General features: G+C 44.6%; 1 protein-coding gene across 4 annotated transcripts in view; it reads right to left on the bottom strand.

The window, feature by feature from the left end:
• LOC128878993 (zinc finger homeobox protein 4) overlaps window positions 1-14008 on the bottom strand; it is a 303112-nt gene that overhangs the window by 153657 nt on the left and 135447 nt on the right. The gene's annotated exons all lie outside the window — the stretch shown is intronic.

The raw sequence follows: 14008 nt of genomic DNA, 5'->3' as shown, positions 1-14008 counted from the left end.
AAATCAAATCCTGTATGCTGTTTCTCAATGAACATTGAAAAGTAGGATATCGCATTCAGGATGTTTGCCAATCTGTTAAAATACATTTCGGCCTTTGGACGTTGGTTCGTCGAAGGTCGAGCAACACGATGTCCTAAACCAGGATTAGTTGAACCTGATCCTTACTCCACATTACCAAAAATGGTTACGTTTCGTCCCCGATTCATGTTGCATACCGACGAGAGGAAACGAAGAAACGAGTCCACGAGCTTCTCTAATTTCGTCTGTCAACTCGAGGGGGGATCCCTGATCGAGGATAGGAGAGGAAAAAAAGTAGCCAACGGAGGCGAATACGGCGGTGTGCTCGGCCGTGAGAGGTGGTTCGTCGGTCCGTACGGTTTTATGGGGTCGTCAAAACGTTCCGCGATTCTCCTGGTATGCGCCCGGCACCATGCATTCCTCGTCGTCGCTGAGGCGCTGAGGAGCTGCTGACCGTGTCCTGAACTATGAGAAATATTACAAAGAGTTAAGCAGCGACACGGTAGCCGGCTAACGGTGGGAAAAGGCCACGCGAAAAAACACTCGCGCCGACGCTTGGGAACCCGAAACGATTCTATCCTAGCCGTGGACCTAGCCGCCATAAAATCGAATTACTATCGTTTTACTCCGCAACTATCCGAACGATTTCAGAATCTTCCCTGCCACGCACGATGAACCGTTGCCTCGGTGCTTGAACGCCTAACGTTCGAGGTAAATCCTATGGAAATCTCGTCGGGTAGTAAAAGACGGTTTCTTTCCAGATTTGAAGGGAAGCGTTGGAGTAGATTGGCGCTAGATTTCTGTCGGACGAGCGTGAAAACGCGGGAAAGCAAATGGAATGCTTGTGGAAAACATTTTTTGAGGAAGCATCCAGGTGCATCGAACGATTTTTAATGTTTCGGTGGAGTAAACAGAATGTGGTACTGGGGTATTATGCTGTTGGATTTTATTATCGAGTTAATTTGTGGTTGTTTATTATGTTCCATGGAAGAGAATATGGAAATAAATACCTTCGATGAGAAAGTTCTTTGAAAACGATCTGTGAATTCGTCTGCGTTGTTTGCCCCACTTACCTGAAACAAAAAGGAATAATCGAGTTAGTCACAACAATTCTGATTTCATACAAGGTATAATAAAACGTAAATAAACGATAGAGTACACATCGTGCAAAAAAGTATCGATAATGAAATCATTTAAAAGTATGCTTGGCCAAGTTAGTGTCAAAATTACGTGTAGTTACATCGTTCGACAAAAACATAAACGACACCGCGATTAACGCGCCTGCGAAACAATCCCGAAAAGAATTCGCGTTCGTGGCCACCGTTGCGAGCGGATTCTCTTGTGATTCGTCAAGGCATAACTCATTCCCGAAGCAACCCCATTGGGCTCGTTTCGGTCACGACGACGGCACTCGCCCCCCCCCCCCCCCCATGCTGAGAACGAAGGTTTCGCTCGTGCTATCGACTAGTGACCCAACTGTTGAGTATTTGATGGATCTTTTTAGTTGGCGGGAATCGTACTGTTCTACTAATGTAGACTCCTGGTAGTATTGAACCATTATAAAACATTGTTGGAGATTAGAATTAAACTATTTCAGCTATCCATAGTAACGAAAAGAAGGTTGGTTATCGCAAGCTACGTAATCTTGGCTCGGTTTGCGCTGAGAAGGTGGTGAAACTTTTCGTGGTCCCAGAACCTAAGAGGGTACAAGTTTCAAGGCCTAGCAACTCTTTAGCCCTTCGTGTGGGAATCACACTGCCCCACTAACATTTCAATTTCACCCAAAATCAAACCCTTCCTTCCCCGAGTGAGCTGTAAACGTAGTTCGGTGAGTTTCATCGAGCAAAACCCTGACCTAACCCTCGTGGTTGCGAGCGCCTATCAGAAAATTGCGCTGCGTGCACTCGATTCGGCCCTCGCAGCGACCGTAAAGGGTCGTTCTCGTTGCGTGCGCGTCGTGCACGTACGCGACCAACAGGGGTGGACAGCGGCGAACCCTCTCGAAGGACATTCTCTCGTTCCGCGGGACGGCTCGTGAGACGCACGCAACGCGTCTCGTTACCAGGTGAACGGTTCCTCGGGGCCATCGGGGAGGATTCTGACAAAGGGGGTGAAGAAGGGCCAGGCCGATGGAAGAGGAGAAAAGCTGGTGAGACGAAGCTGGCGCGTACAGGCCACTCGGCTGCGCAACTTTCGAACCGGAAGGAAACCGGACTGACCAGACTGCCGGGCGCCGTTCGTTTCACCCTTCTTATTCGACGAACACGAGCTGTCGACCTTCTTACCGATTCCTCCACGCCGCCAGGGCTTACCAACGGATCAGATTGTTGCGACGACCATTGTTGGAAATCATAAATCTTGCCTAACTGGTCCGCGATTTCGGCGGTGACCGTTTTCGTCGACCACCCTGGTAAATAAACCGCTACTCCGTTCGCCAGGATCTCTGAGTATTTGAATTTTAACAGACCGTTCGAATTAACGGATCGAGCCCCTGTATATCCGCGGTGGAACGTGGACTACGAACGTGGACGCGTCTAACTGCTGGGAAAAGTGGCGCGTTGGACATACAAAGTAGAATCTGTAATCTTAGTAATGACTATCATAAATGGTACTATTTATAGAACCACTAGAATGACAAGATGCGAATCCAAGAAACGAATTGTTTCAGAAGAACGGTGAATGGACTTTGCGCGCGCGAGAGGATCGGCCAGCTTGAAGCTCCATTGTCCGCAGTTTCTCGAATCCGGCGTTCACGGTTATGAAGATGATCCTGATCTTTTTTGTCTGTCCCTTTTCCTCCTCGACGACTGGCCAGAGAGAGCGACGGGAAACGAAAGCAAAAAGAGAGAGAAATTTGGCGGAATTGCTAGTTGTACGTCAGGTAGCTGGTCCTGGTGGTAGAATTGTTCGGCACCAGCAGGTGCTAGCCATGGGGTATTCAAAGTAAAATATTGTTCTTGCGTCCTCGTGGCTGCGCGCCGCGAACGTCGAAGGATCTCAACGACCTTTGTCTAGGTGGAACGAGTATTTTTACGTCCTACGGACACCCATCCCTCTAAGCCTTTCATTCTTTCCACGGAAACCTTCCTCTTCTTTCTACCTGTTAGCGTTACTGTCGTTGCTGGTACTTTGGAAACCGCCACGGGACAAGTAACCACCAGTTGCTTCAAAGTTTCTCTCGTTTTCGGCCGGGGCTAAATATTTCCTTCGATTGTTTATCTTGCGATCGCGTTTCTCGTCAAAGTGGACGCATAGAATAACACCAACGATAGGGTGAGCGATGTAGGCGTGAGTATATCCGGTATTTCTATTAGACACTTCATTTTCTTACTGCGATTGTAGGAAATAAAAATAATTTATGATCGTAATATATACGTTTTTAGACAGCAGGTTTATTAAAATGAAAATTGTGTTTGATTAAAATTAAAATTTGTTCAGAGCTCCTACAGAAACTAGCTGAACGTAATTCGCGGAATACATTCCTTATTAATGCCCAGTAGTTTGTTTTCTCCATTCCAGCAGCAAAGAAAATAATATCTCTACGGAGAACAGAATTCCAATAAGTAATAGAAGAAACTGACAGGTTTATTTCTTCAGGACCACACTTTCTCCGCTAACCAGCGTTGTTTATAACCTTTCTAGTTTACATTCGACGAGAAATAGCACTTTTTTTTTTTAAGCGACACCGTCCCGACAAAGTAGCAATTTGGACGGTAGCGTTCGAATTATGTTAGCTTAATACTCGAATCACTTATCGAATACAGAAAAGTTCAACGACCATAAGTGAGGAGGAATGACTGCATTGCTATTATTATCAAAAAGTTGTAAGCCAAGTGTGAACACGTTTGACGACATTGACGTACACGAGTACTGTACGAGTAAAAAATGTCGTAATTACACATTGTGGCCACGTTTCTGGGGTACTTCGTCGACAATCAAAGCCCGTGAGAAAAATGCCCGCGCGTCGATGAACAGTTGAACCTAATTGACGGAGAAGGAGGAATGAAAAGAAGAAGACCGACGACGGGCTCTGCGGCTGGCTGGCAGGATGCGCGAATGTTGTTTAAAGTCTAGACACAATGTAAGACCCCCGAATTAGTGGGCCTCGCTGCGCGGTGCTTCTACGGTAATTAACGAAATTAGCCGCAATTAGAGAGTGCTCGGAGGACCGACGCGGCGTGTCCCTTTTTCCTTTCTCGTCCAGCGTTGGTCGGCGAAACAACCGCGTCGATGGGACGAGGGACGCCCTCGAGTGGCGCGTTTACGCCAAGCCTTAATGACTAACCACACCGTCCCGAAAAAACTATCTTAAGCACGGAACTATGGGAATCGGGTGTGCTTCGGGGCTGTGATTACCCGAAGATGGCCAGAATTTTATAACGGATGACGAATAAACTCAACGCGGAGCGATTTATTCGACACGTCTATTCGATTAAACGAGGAAATTTTGATTTCTATTACAGTGGGTAAGAAGAATTATTCCTACCTCGCTTACGTTATGTCTCCCTCTACGTCTATCGTAGAGGTATGTCTAAATGAAATAATAGGTTTGATGTTTCCACACAAGTGTTTCATTATTAAGTATGTACATTATTCTTTCTATACACTTCTCTTTATATCACAAAATATACACCTGACAAGGACTGCACGACAAGATCGAAACATAAAATATTTTTCAAAGTGTTTAATCCATTCACTGCCAGGTAAATTTTAAGTATTCTGCCTTGGGCGCCAAGATTTAATGCAGATGTGTAAATTAGGTTATTCTGTTGATAATAAAGAATAATATTACATTTACTGTTTTAAAAAGAAAATTTACGATCTTCTTTTCCAATAATTCGTGACTCGAAAGTCTATAAACGTATCCCTTGAATAATTGCAATCAATTTGAACTGCGAGACATCTCGTAGTTGACAGTGAATGGGTTAACATTTAGTTTCCATCTCGCAATCGTTTAACATACTCAACATGGTCCTTAAAATTGATATCCGTTCACCGCGAAACATTTCATTTCACGATCAAACATGTCGATAGATAAACTCCACCGTTGATGATAAACAATTGTTTATTTTTCTTTCGTTACTTGAAATTTGAATCCGGTTAAGAGTGTTGCACATCCACGGCGATAATCATCGCGAAGAGAGAGGGACGAACCAGCGCCATTTAGCCGAGCGATTCGCCTCGACTAGGATACAGGATCGACTGATTGGATTGTCTAGTTACTGGATTTGACGAGATCATTCTTGCGGCGTGATCAGCCTCGTAAACGTCATCGCTCGGACACGGCAATATATTTTGGTTGCCACGAGAATACGCGCGATCATGAGAAATGTACTGATAAAATACGATGTGTAATTCTGTTTATATGACTGGTGGTTCGCGGCCGGGAGGTGACTGCATTAATTGGAGGTGTTCAAAGAGGGAACGATAAATTTTCAGGACAACTTGTTCGGGACACTGAAACCGCGCGTACCCGCAGTCGTAATGCGATCCCACGTAGTCGGTATTTACGAATACCTGTTACGATTACTGTTTAGGTTTGTTTATTCAATTTCTCCGAGGGACGACAATTTGTCTCGGGTCGTTAATGCTGTCTGTTACATTTGACATTCAACGGAGGGCGTTGCAAATTTTAGTGCATTGCAATAATAGCGTTTGGAGAATGAGGTGGGAAGAATTTTTATCGAGTTACGTTATCTTGAAAATATTAAACCTTTTCAAGTGAATCTTTTATTGAAAAATACTGTTCAGCACTTAGAAAGACTGAAATCAGGTTCGAAACGTTTTAATAATTGCCTTCCCAAAAGATTCCCGAAACTTCGTTAGAGATTCGAAAATTGATTGAAGACCGAGCCGGATTCTCCAAAATCCCGCGAATCGATAGCGTATCGATAACCATCGCGGTGAAATGCGGCGCGAATGGATTCCAGGATCAAGGCCGCGGGGACAGGTTCCAACAACCTGCTAACCATGAGGCGCATCGTCAAGTGACACCCAGTCACCGGTCAGCTCCATAACTGTATAGCATTGGGAAAGCAGAAAGAACCGCGCGCAAAGTGTGCAGAGTCGCGCGGGGGGGAAACAGAGAGCACCGAGCCGAGGGCCCTCGTTGTCCGACGACCCCCAATGGGATATAAACGCGCAGCACCTGCTTTTTCGTAGATGACCATGAACACCCCAAAACTCTCGGTGAAACTGGCAGGACAATGCACCACCCGCCACCGGCTGACCATTGTCTGTCCACGAATGGTCTACGAATGGTGCCCCACCCGTGTCACACGCAGGGAAACACTTTATATAGCATTATTATTCGTAGGCGTGTAATCCTAATTCTCTTGTAACTGCCAGGCAGTTTGGTGGGTACCTGCTCAGTTCAGGTCTCGGCCCCGTCTCTTTCCAGTTATTTATTACCTCTGTTTACAGTGTTGTACCCACAATTAACATAGATCAGTCCCGTACCGGCTGGGACCGACCCTTGGCCGACCGAGCAACCTTCCGTTGAAACACGTGCTAACAACGTTTCGTGGCGATTTGGCTAATTGAACCGCCGTGAGAGGTAGCGTTGGACCTCGTGCGGGATCCAACGTCGACGGGACCAGCAATATCTGGGTCGTTCGGTCGAATTTTTATTTACCATTCACCGAAAAAAACGTCTGGTCTCACGAACGACTGGAACGTTGGATTTTCAGGGCTTGGCCAGGTAAAGGGAAAAATAATAAAAAAAAGATCACAAAATAATAAAAAAAAGATCATATTTTATATATTTATTTCGAGAAAAAGCAGTTATCAATGGTAACATACATACAGCCACATATTAAAAAAAAAAAAAACAATTGCAAGTGTACAATTCGATTTAAAAGTCCGGTGTCAAATTTGAAACTTAGGGCATTTAAGGGTTAAAGGGCCGGATGTACGATAGTACAGGTGGACAATATAAACAGGTGGTACGAAGATACTCGTAGAAAATGATCACAGGCATGAATGAAACGATTACAAAAGAAAAAGAAAATTGATCTATGGAAGTAAAAACAAACATTCACCTCAAACATTCACCTCGGAAAGAGCATTGCGCGAAAACTGTTATGATACTTGGTCGTTCCACGGCCGTCCTTCCTAGTTTGGTGAACAATTTTACGATAGTTTTCGACGGCACGAGTAATAGACACGTCACAGGCTCGTTTTATTCGTTGTTTCCAAGTACTTAAAGTAAGAGACCGATCAGGTGTACAGCGATTTAATGCCTGACGTTGGTTCCAGTGCGAGATGATAATAGTTGATAGGAGTGTATGTATAGTTACAGCGTGCGGTAATCCTGTTTACGGTTCGAAGACATAAACCGTAATATTGCACGGCCGTATGGTGAGCCCGCGCACATTCGCCACGGTCGAACGTATAAAGAGGAAATATTAAACGTAAAACTACTAGCAACCAGCAATAACGCGGGGAAATTAATTGCCTGACAATTCCTTAACGAATTGAACATTTTCGAAGAACAACCGGGATAAATTATGCGTAATCGTTCAATGGAAATTCCTTGTAATTTTGTCATTCGGTTACTTCGCATGGTGATTGCCTCGTATGCGAAATAAAACAGAAATTAAAGCACAGAATTAACAACACAAGAAGAGCATCGTAACGACGATGGGAATGTTTAAAAAGCATTGTTAATAAAATATTCTTATGCTAATATATGCTATTAAATAAAATTGATGATTTTACCTGTTTTGCATATCGTATAGTGGGCCTTCCTAAAGATCATCGAATATTGAATTCACGGCGTATACGAGGTATATTATGTGTAACCGTAATTCGATCATCTTAGATGGAAAACTGTCTTGATTAAGCCCTGAATAATAAGAAACGAGTAGGTAATTGAACACGACAACAATATGAAGAACACGCTACAATCGTTGAATTATTAATAATTTCTACTTCTCTACTTTTTTCCAGCCTCGGCTGGATTTGTTCAGAAAGCTTCGAATAAAAAAAAATAAATAACTGCCGAACCGTTACTCGATCAATAAAGAATTAGAATTGAAATTGTAAATCGTGAAATCGTTAAATTGTTTCTCCATCTATCGACAACAGACTTTGACACAGACAAGTCATTTATCTGTTGTATAAAAATTGCCCTTTATATTCTAGAATTAGACCGATATTATATTTTCCAACAAATATGAAGACTTGCCCTCATTATGGCTCAGTAGAAACGTCGAACAAACGAACTAACTCATCGAATAAATCATCGAATCGTATCTCTATCCGTTATTGGAATAAAACTTTACCCATCTCTGGTCCAGGCTCGAACTGAAACCGATTTCCTAAAGTCCGTTTGCTCTTTTATCACCCCAGACCTAATGACACGGTTCGAGAACGCGAGTCGCCACGCGGTGAAACGATTTCCAGCTTCACGGTCGGTATGCTAATTCAGAGAGTGTCAGCGACGAGGCGCTCGAGGGTAATTCACGGACAAGAATAACACCTCAAGCGTGGACATTGAAAGCGAGCGGTCTTCGAACAATTCGCCATTTGCATTTCTTGCGGTGCACGCTGGATGGAACCGCGCTCGATGGAAAAAGAAGCGACGACACAAAAGGGGGAGAACGTTCATCTCCCGAGGAAGGGATTGGAAATTCACCCCAGGGATGAATTGTCTCTCGACGAAGAGAATCGCTTGTGAACTTTTTCACCATCCCCCTCGACTGCTGGATGTTCTTATTATATATCGATTTACTTCCCTATGTGAATTTTCAAACGCTGGAACCGCTGCGATGATCAAGTTTCTCCCTCCGCTAAAGGAAACGGAGGACGAGTGGTCAAGAAAAGTATATCTACTAAATTGAACGATAATTTATATGTTATTCGTACTGAATAATAGTTTGAGGACATTGTCCGTGGAAATAATCGGTCTAGTGATTCCAGTCCTATGCCTGTATAGTTGGACCTCTATTATTGAAACTTACAGAGAGACAGGGCTGTAGGAATAAGTAAATGTGTGAATAGAATGCTGTTCGTTTCAAACTTGGGGTAAAATAGTAAACCTAACAATTTTCTTAGAAGATGGTGGATTCCGTGTCTGCTTGTGAAATCACTCTCCGTCATTTCACGATTGCTACAGAAATTTTCAATAGCAGTAAACTTCCCATGAAATTTTTATTCTACTCCCTAAATGCGATCAGAATTAACGTTGTTAGATAAAAGTAATTACTTGAAACTTTTGTCATGACGTGACGTCGATGAAACGCTGTCATCGATCTTGGATCGTCGATCGAAAGCGCATGGATCTCGCGTGGCCCTCGCGTCAATGGCTGTGGATGCTCGGTCAGAAACGCAGAGGTAACTGCACGACGACCGACGAAACGCACATAAAAGCGGTAGATAAACGTAAGGAGGCATTGATCGTCCCGTCGCTCCTCCATTCACGAAGTTGGCGGTTATGGGTATATTTATGTGCTTAGGTGCGCGTATACCGAGTGTGGTACACGTTTGGACACACGCGATGCGATTACGCTCATGTATGGCCAGCGTGTGTCTATGCGCGCGCGTGTGTGTGTGTGTGTGCGTGCGTGCGTGCGAGGACAGCCCCAACATAGGCGCCAGCGAGTCTTGCTACGGCCATGCGTGGTCATGGCACATACTACGACCGAATCGTTTCGGGGTCGGGAGAATAGCCCTGACCTTGCTCAAACCAGCGGCCGTAGCTCGTGATAAAACGAAAGGACGATAACGTCATTGGTCCTAGCATGTCACGACGGATCGTTCGGAGGCACGGTCCTCTTGCCATTTCAAGGTCCCGTTTCGAGGGGATCTGCTTCTTTGACATCGAAGGTCGACGTCCTAGTTATCGACGTTATTGTGGTGTACGGGAACGGAAACGGGGTCGACGAACTCATTTTTGAGTGAAAGTGTGAACGATAGGTATGCTTACTAGATTATGCGGAATACAGCGACGTGGTTATCGTTATTAGGCGAAGGTGTAAAATAAACTATTGTAATGTTAAAACTATTATTTAATCTAGTCAAACTTTTTCACTAGACATAGAGGGTATTTATGGAACTGACTGTATGTTACTTTAACTATCCGAACATGTTTTACAAGAATTTTACTTTAACATTCGATTAGTAAACTGTCACTGCTGTTAAGTCAATTAATCGTGGAGTTAACAGAGCAGGTTTGCTTAACGCTTCCTAAACCCGTGTCCCTTATTAGCAGGGACGAACGCTCGGTTGCCTATTCCCTGTCTACCGTACAAAACCGATCGTGATTGTCCTAGCCCCGAGATTATCGTAAAAGTCCACCGAGCCGATTACTATGGCCAAGGCAGAGGAGCGGGCGTGAAGTTTCGATCGTGTGGTCTCGAACCGGTCCGTGGGTGTCTGCGCGTCAGGTAACCGATGCAGTAAAATGAAATTACAAGAGAGAGGCAGGGAGAGGGGAAGAGAGAACGTTGTTCGCCTTTATGTTCTCGTTAACGGTACCGGATTTGCCTCTAATTTAAAATCTCGCGGTGAAAGCTTGAAAAAGTGGATGGAAAAAAATAGAAACGAAGAGAGATAGAAAGCCCAAAAGAGCTTCCAATCCGATTATACCCGGGCCACAAGAGCAGTTAAGTGATTTAGAAGGGCGTTAGTGCCACGAGAAATTTTCGACGATTATTCCACGTTGTAATGTTAAACGTAGAATTCATAAAATAAAATATTCCAAAGGGTCTCGACCCTTCATCCCCCAAGAATGCATCTCTCCAGATGTGTTTTTCGATGGAATATATGTCACATTTAATAATGCTGAAATTTTCTATCATCGCAACATCGGTCGACGCTGGGAGAGAAACAAGAAATGGCATTCGAGTAGACACTGATTCACCCAGCCAGGACGTTCGTGATGAACATAGCGGGGCCCCGATAATCGCTCGCGTGTCACGAAGGCGCGAAGGACGTACCAGAGATACAAGCTCGATACGGTGTACTACAGGCTGATCGTCTCGATAAGGTAATTACTAAATGCTAATATACAGAACTGCGTGGTATTTGTTCTTTGCACATACCACACCGGGCATCGCGTCTTCGTTTTGGAATTCTAAAAGATTTTTTCCGGGACCTCGATACGCGAACAGCATCGATTCGGTGTTCTTTCGAAGCACAATTCCTACACAGTCCATCCCTAAGTTCTCAATATCAATGTTTCTCGCGAACTGGTTCCGTCGACCATACAATGTACCTCATTGTTGGACGCTATCCTCACCCGACGGACATTAAATATTACACGCGTAGCGAACTTTAAATTAAACGTCGGTTTAAGCCTGGCCAGATTAGCCACCACGCAATGCATAAATACGGTGCACGGGCAGCGGTGCCTCGGTCCCAATGTAACGCTGGGACTTACGAGCGCCGTGTGTCCCGAAACACGTTCCTTATCGTTTCGGTATCTCGTGCAATGCCGATGTTACAAGTTCGTATCGAGTGTCATTAAGTGTGATTATATTACCCCGCCCGTTCACGTGTACTCGAAAAAGGATGGAAGGGAGGAGGGATAAGAGAGAGAAAGAGAGAGAGAGAGCCGAACGGACAGAAGGAAGAGGCTTTCGTGCAACGCTGCCAGGAAGGGGTGGGGGAGCAGAGAAGCCGCTTTTACGTCGATACGTAATTTATTGCCATATCCGATATTAAAGTATCGTGAATAAGACGAAGGGATTGGCAGAAGGTTTACCTGCGAGTCCTTTCCTTTCTTCTGAACCACGAGGACGCCGCAGCGTGCCGCGTGTGGGTGTCCCCTCTGTTCCCCTCGATACTCGTTCGTTTCTATCAGTGTTGGGCGAAATTCTTATCTGTACACGAATTTCGAATTGCCAATAAAGGATAACAGGTGGAGTTCTTGTTAATTATTTCACTTGAACGAAATATCAGCGGGTAAATTGACAAGTTCGTTTGGAAACCTGAAGAGGAACCCGTGAATTCTAATTGGAAGAAAAGAATAGCGGTCGCACCGTATAATTTTTATATTCGTGTACGTCAAAAATGGATCGAATCTCCATTCTAGGCGTCATTGTTCGTTTAAAGTGGAGGAAAATAATTGGAGCGAGGGTATTATACATATGTCTGACAATGTAGTCGTTTTTTAAGGAAGTTCTAGGAAGAGGGGAATACGAGGCGTGGATAAAACTAAAAATTATAGTACTCCCTCGTTTCCTGGCGCCACGAGCGAACCCAGTTTCACCCTGAAACGCACACTCATCTTTCCTTGGCCCATGGTAAAACTAACAAACCGGTGGCCGGGATCGTCCCTGTAATTTTTTAATTACAAAGCCGCGTCTCCTCGGTTGCTCAGGTCCGGTGACTTGCAACCGGTGTCTAGAATCCGCTCCCTAATTTTTAATAACACCTAGCACCGGGAAGATCCGGCAATAAGTTTGTAGGCGGTTCTCGGAGCGTTTCGTGGCAGGGGCGGAAAAAACAAAAGGCAGACCAGAAGGGAAAAGAACCGGTAGAGAGCGTGCGTACCGGAAAACATGTTGGTGGCGTCGAATTATAGCCCATTTTGTGGCGAACGTGAAATTGTTGCCTGCTGAATCGAGAAATAATTGCTCGTTCGACGAAATTGTTAGGGAAAGTGTAGAATTTGTTCGCTGCAACGTGCTGTTGTAATTCTAAAATGCGACTATGTATTACATGGCTGTAGTGGGTGGTCAAACGTTTAATTTATGTTAAAGTATATTAGATTATTAATAGAGTATCCCTAACACATGCTACGTTACAATATTACGCATTAAAACAGTGAATGCAGTAGGTATTGTTTTATAATTAAAAATTTATTCGAGAAAAAATATGTCACATGTTCCTAGAAAACTCCATTTCGCAAATAATTGTGCACGTTACTCTCCATCAGATATTTTTCGCTCAAAGCACCCGCGCCTCGAATAATTTGATCAACGACTGGGGATCGAAACGAACGAGGAGACCTATTCGTCCGAGGCGATTCGAAGAAACAGTTAAAAAAGTTGAAACCGGAGCAAGACGTCCGACGGTTCTTCAAATCAACGTCGCGGCAAAAGGGTAGAACAGCGACAGCCGGTCGAGCAATACGCGGGGCTTTATTATGCGCGCGATCCGCGCGCGTTCTAACCGAGGCTTATGAATAAATATCGTGATTTCCGTCGGCGGAGAAGATCGAAACCCAAACCTAGCATCGACGGCGCAGCAACAGAACGGATCGATAAAAATTCGTCTCGTATCGGCAGCGGCCATAAATATTCCAATAAAGGTCGACCGTGCGTCGTCGAGCCGCCTTAAGAACGTTTCGTCTCTGTCCCTATATTCGATGCTCGACGATGACCTACCCGGTTATATCGCGCGGAACGCGATAAAAATTTTCCGAGGTATTTTTTTCGCCATCCACTTGTTCCCGCCTGTTCGCGATGACGTTTCGCGACCGAGTCCAGGACGACCGTGCCACATTTCGTTTCTGTTTCGCATCGAGGAAACTGCATCGATTGACCCTCCATCGGGTGAAGAGCATACGAATATCAATCCATGCACGATGTCGATGATTTTGGAGTTGGGATAGCAATTGTAGAAGAACAATGTGTTTGAATAGCGCTTGAATGGCACTTCGGTTCGATCGGAAAAAATAAGAAGATAGGTCTGTAACGCGCCATTATCGACATATAGAAACGCAAACGTTGAACCATTAAGCACTATTTCACATTATCGATATAAACGCGCGCTTCGGGCCATAAATATGCTCGCGTTACGATAAAATTATCCACGTAAGCGTGAAACGTCACACGAAAGGATCGAAAACTCCATCCCCCCGACGACACGGTTCGTCGAACGAAACAACGATTACGCAACGTAGAAATCGCTTTGAAAATCAATTTACGATCGCAGTCGAATCGTTCGGCCGTCCCATTCAATTTAAATATTTAACGGAAGAGAATAATAACGGTCCATTATTCGTCGACGATGCTGCGCGCGCGGCTGTGCCCTATCGGCA

The sequence above is a fragment of the Hylaeus volcanicus genome, chromosome 6, assembly GCF_026283585.1.
Source record: "Hylaeus volcanicus isolate JK05 chromosome 6, UHH_iyHylVolc1.0_haploid, whole genome shotgun sequence".
Classification (NCBI taxonomy): Eukaryota; Metazoa; Arthropoda; class Insecta; order Hymenoptera; family Colletidae; genus Hylaeus; species Hylaeus volcanicus.
The sequence above is the reverse complement of the archived record's forward strand: the minus strand, read 5'-3'. Positions and strand labels throughout refer to the sequence as shown.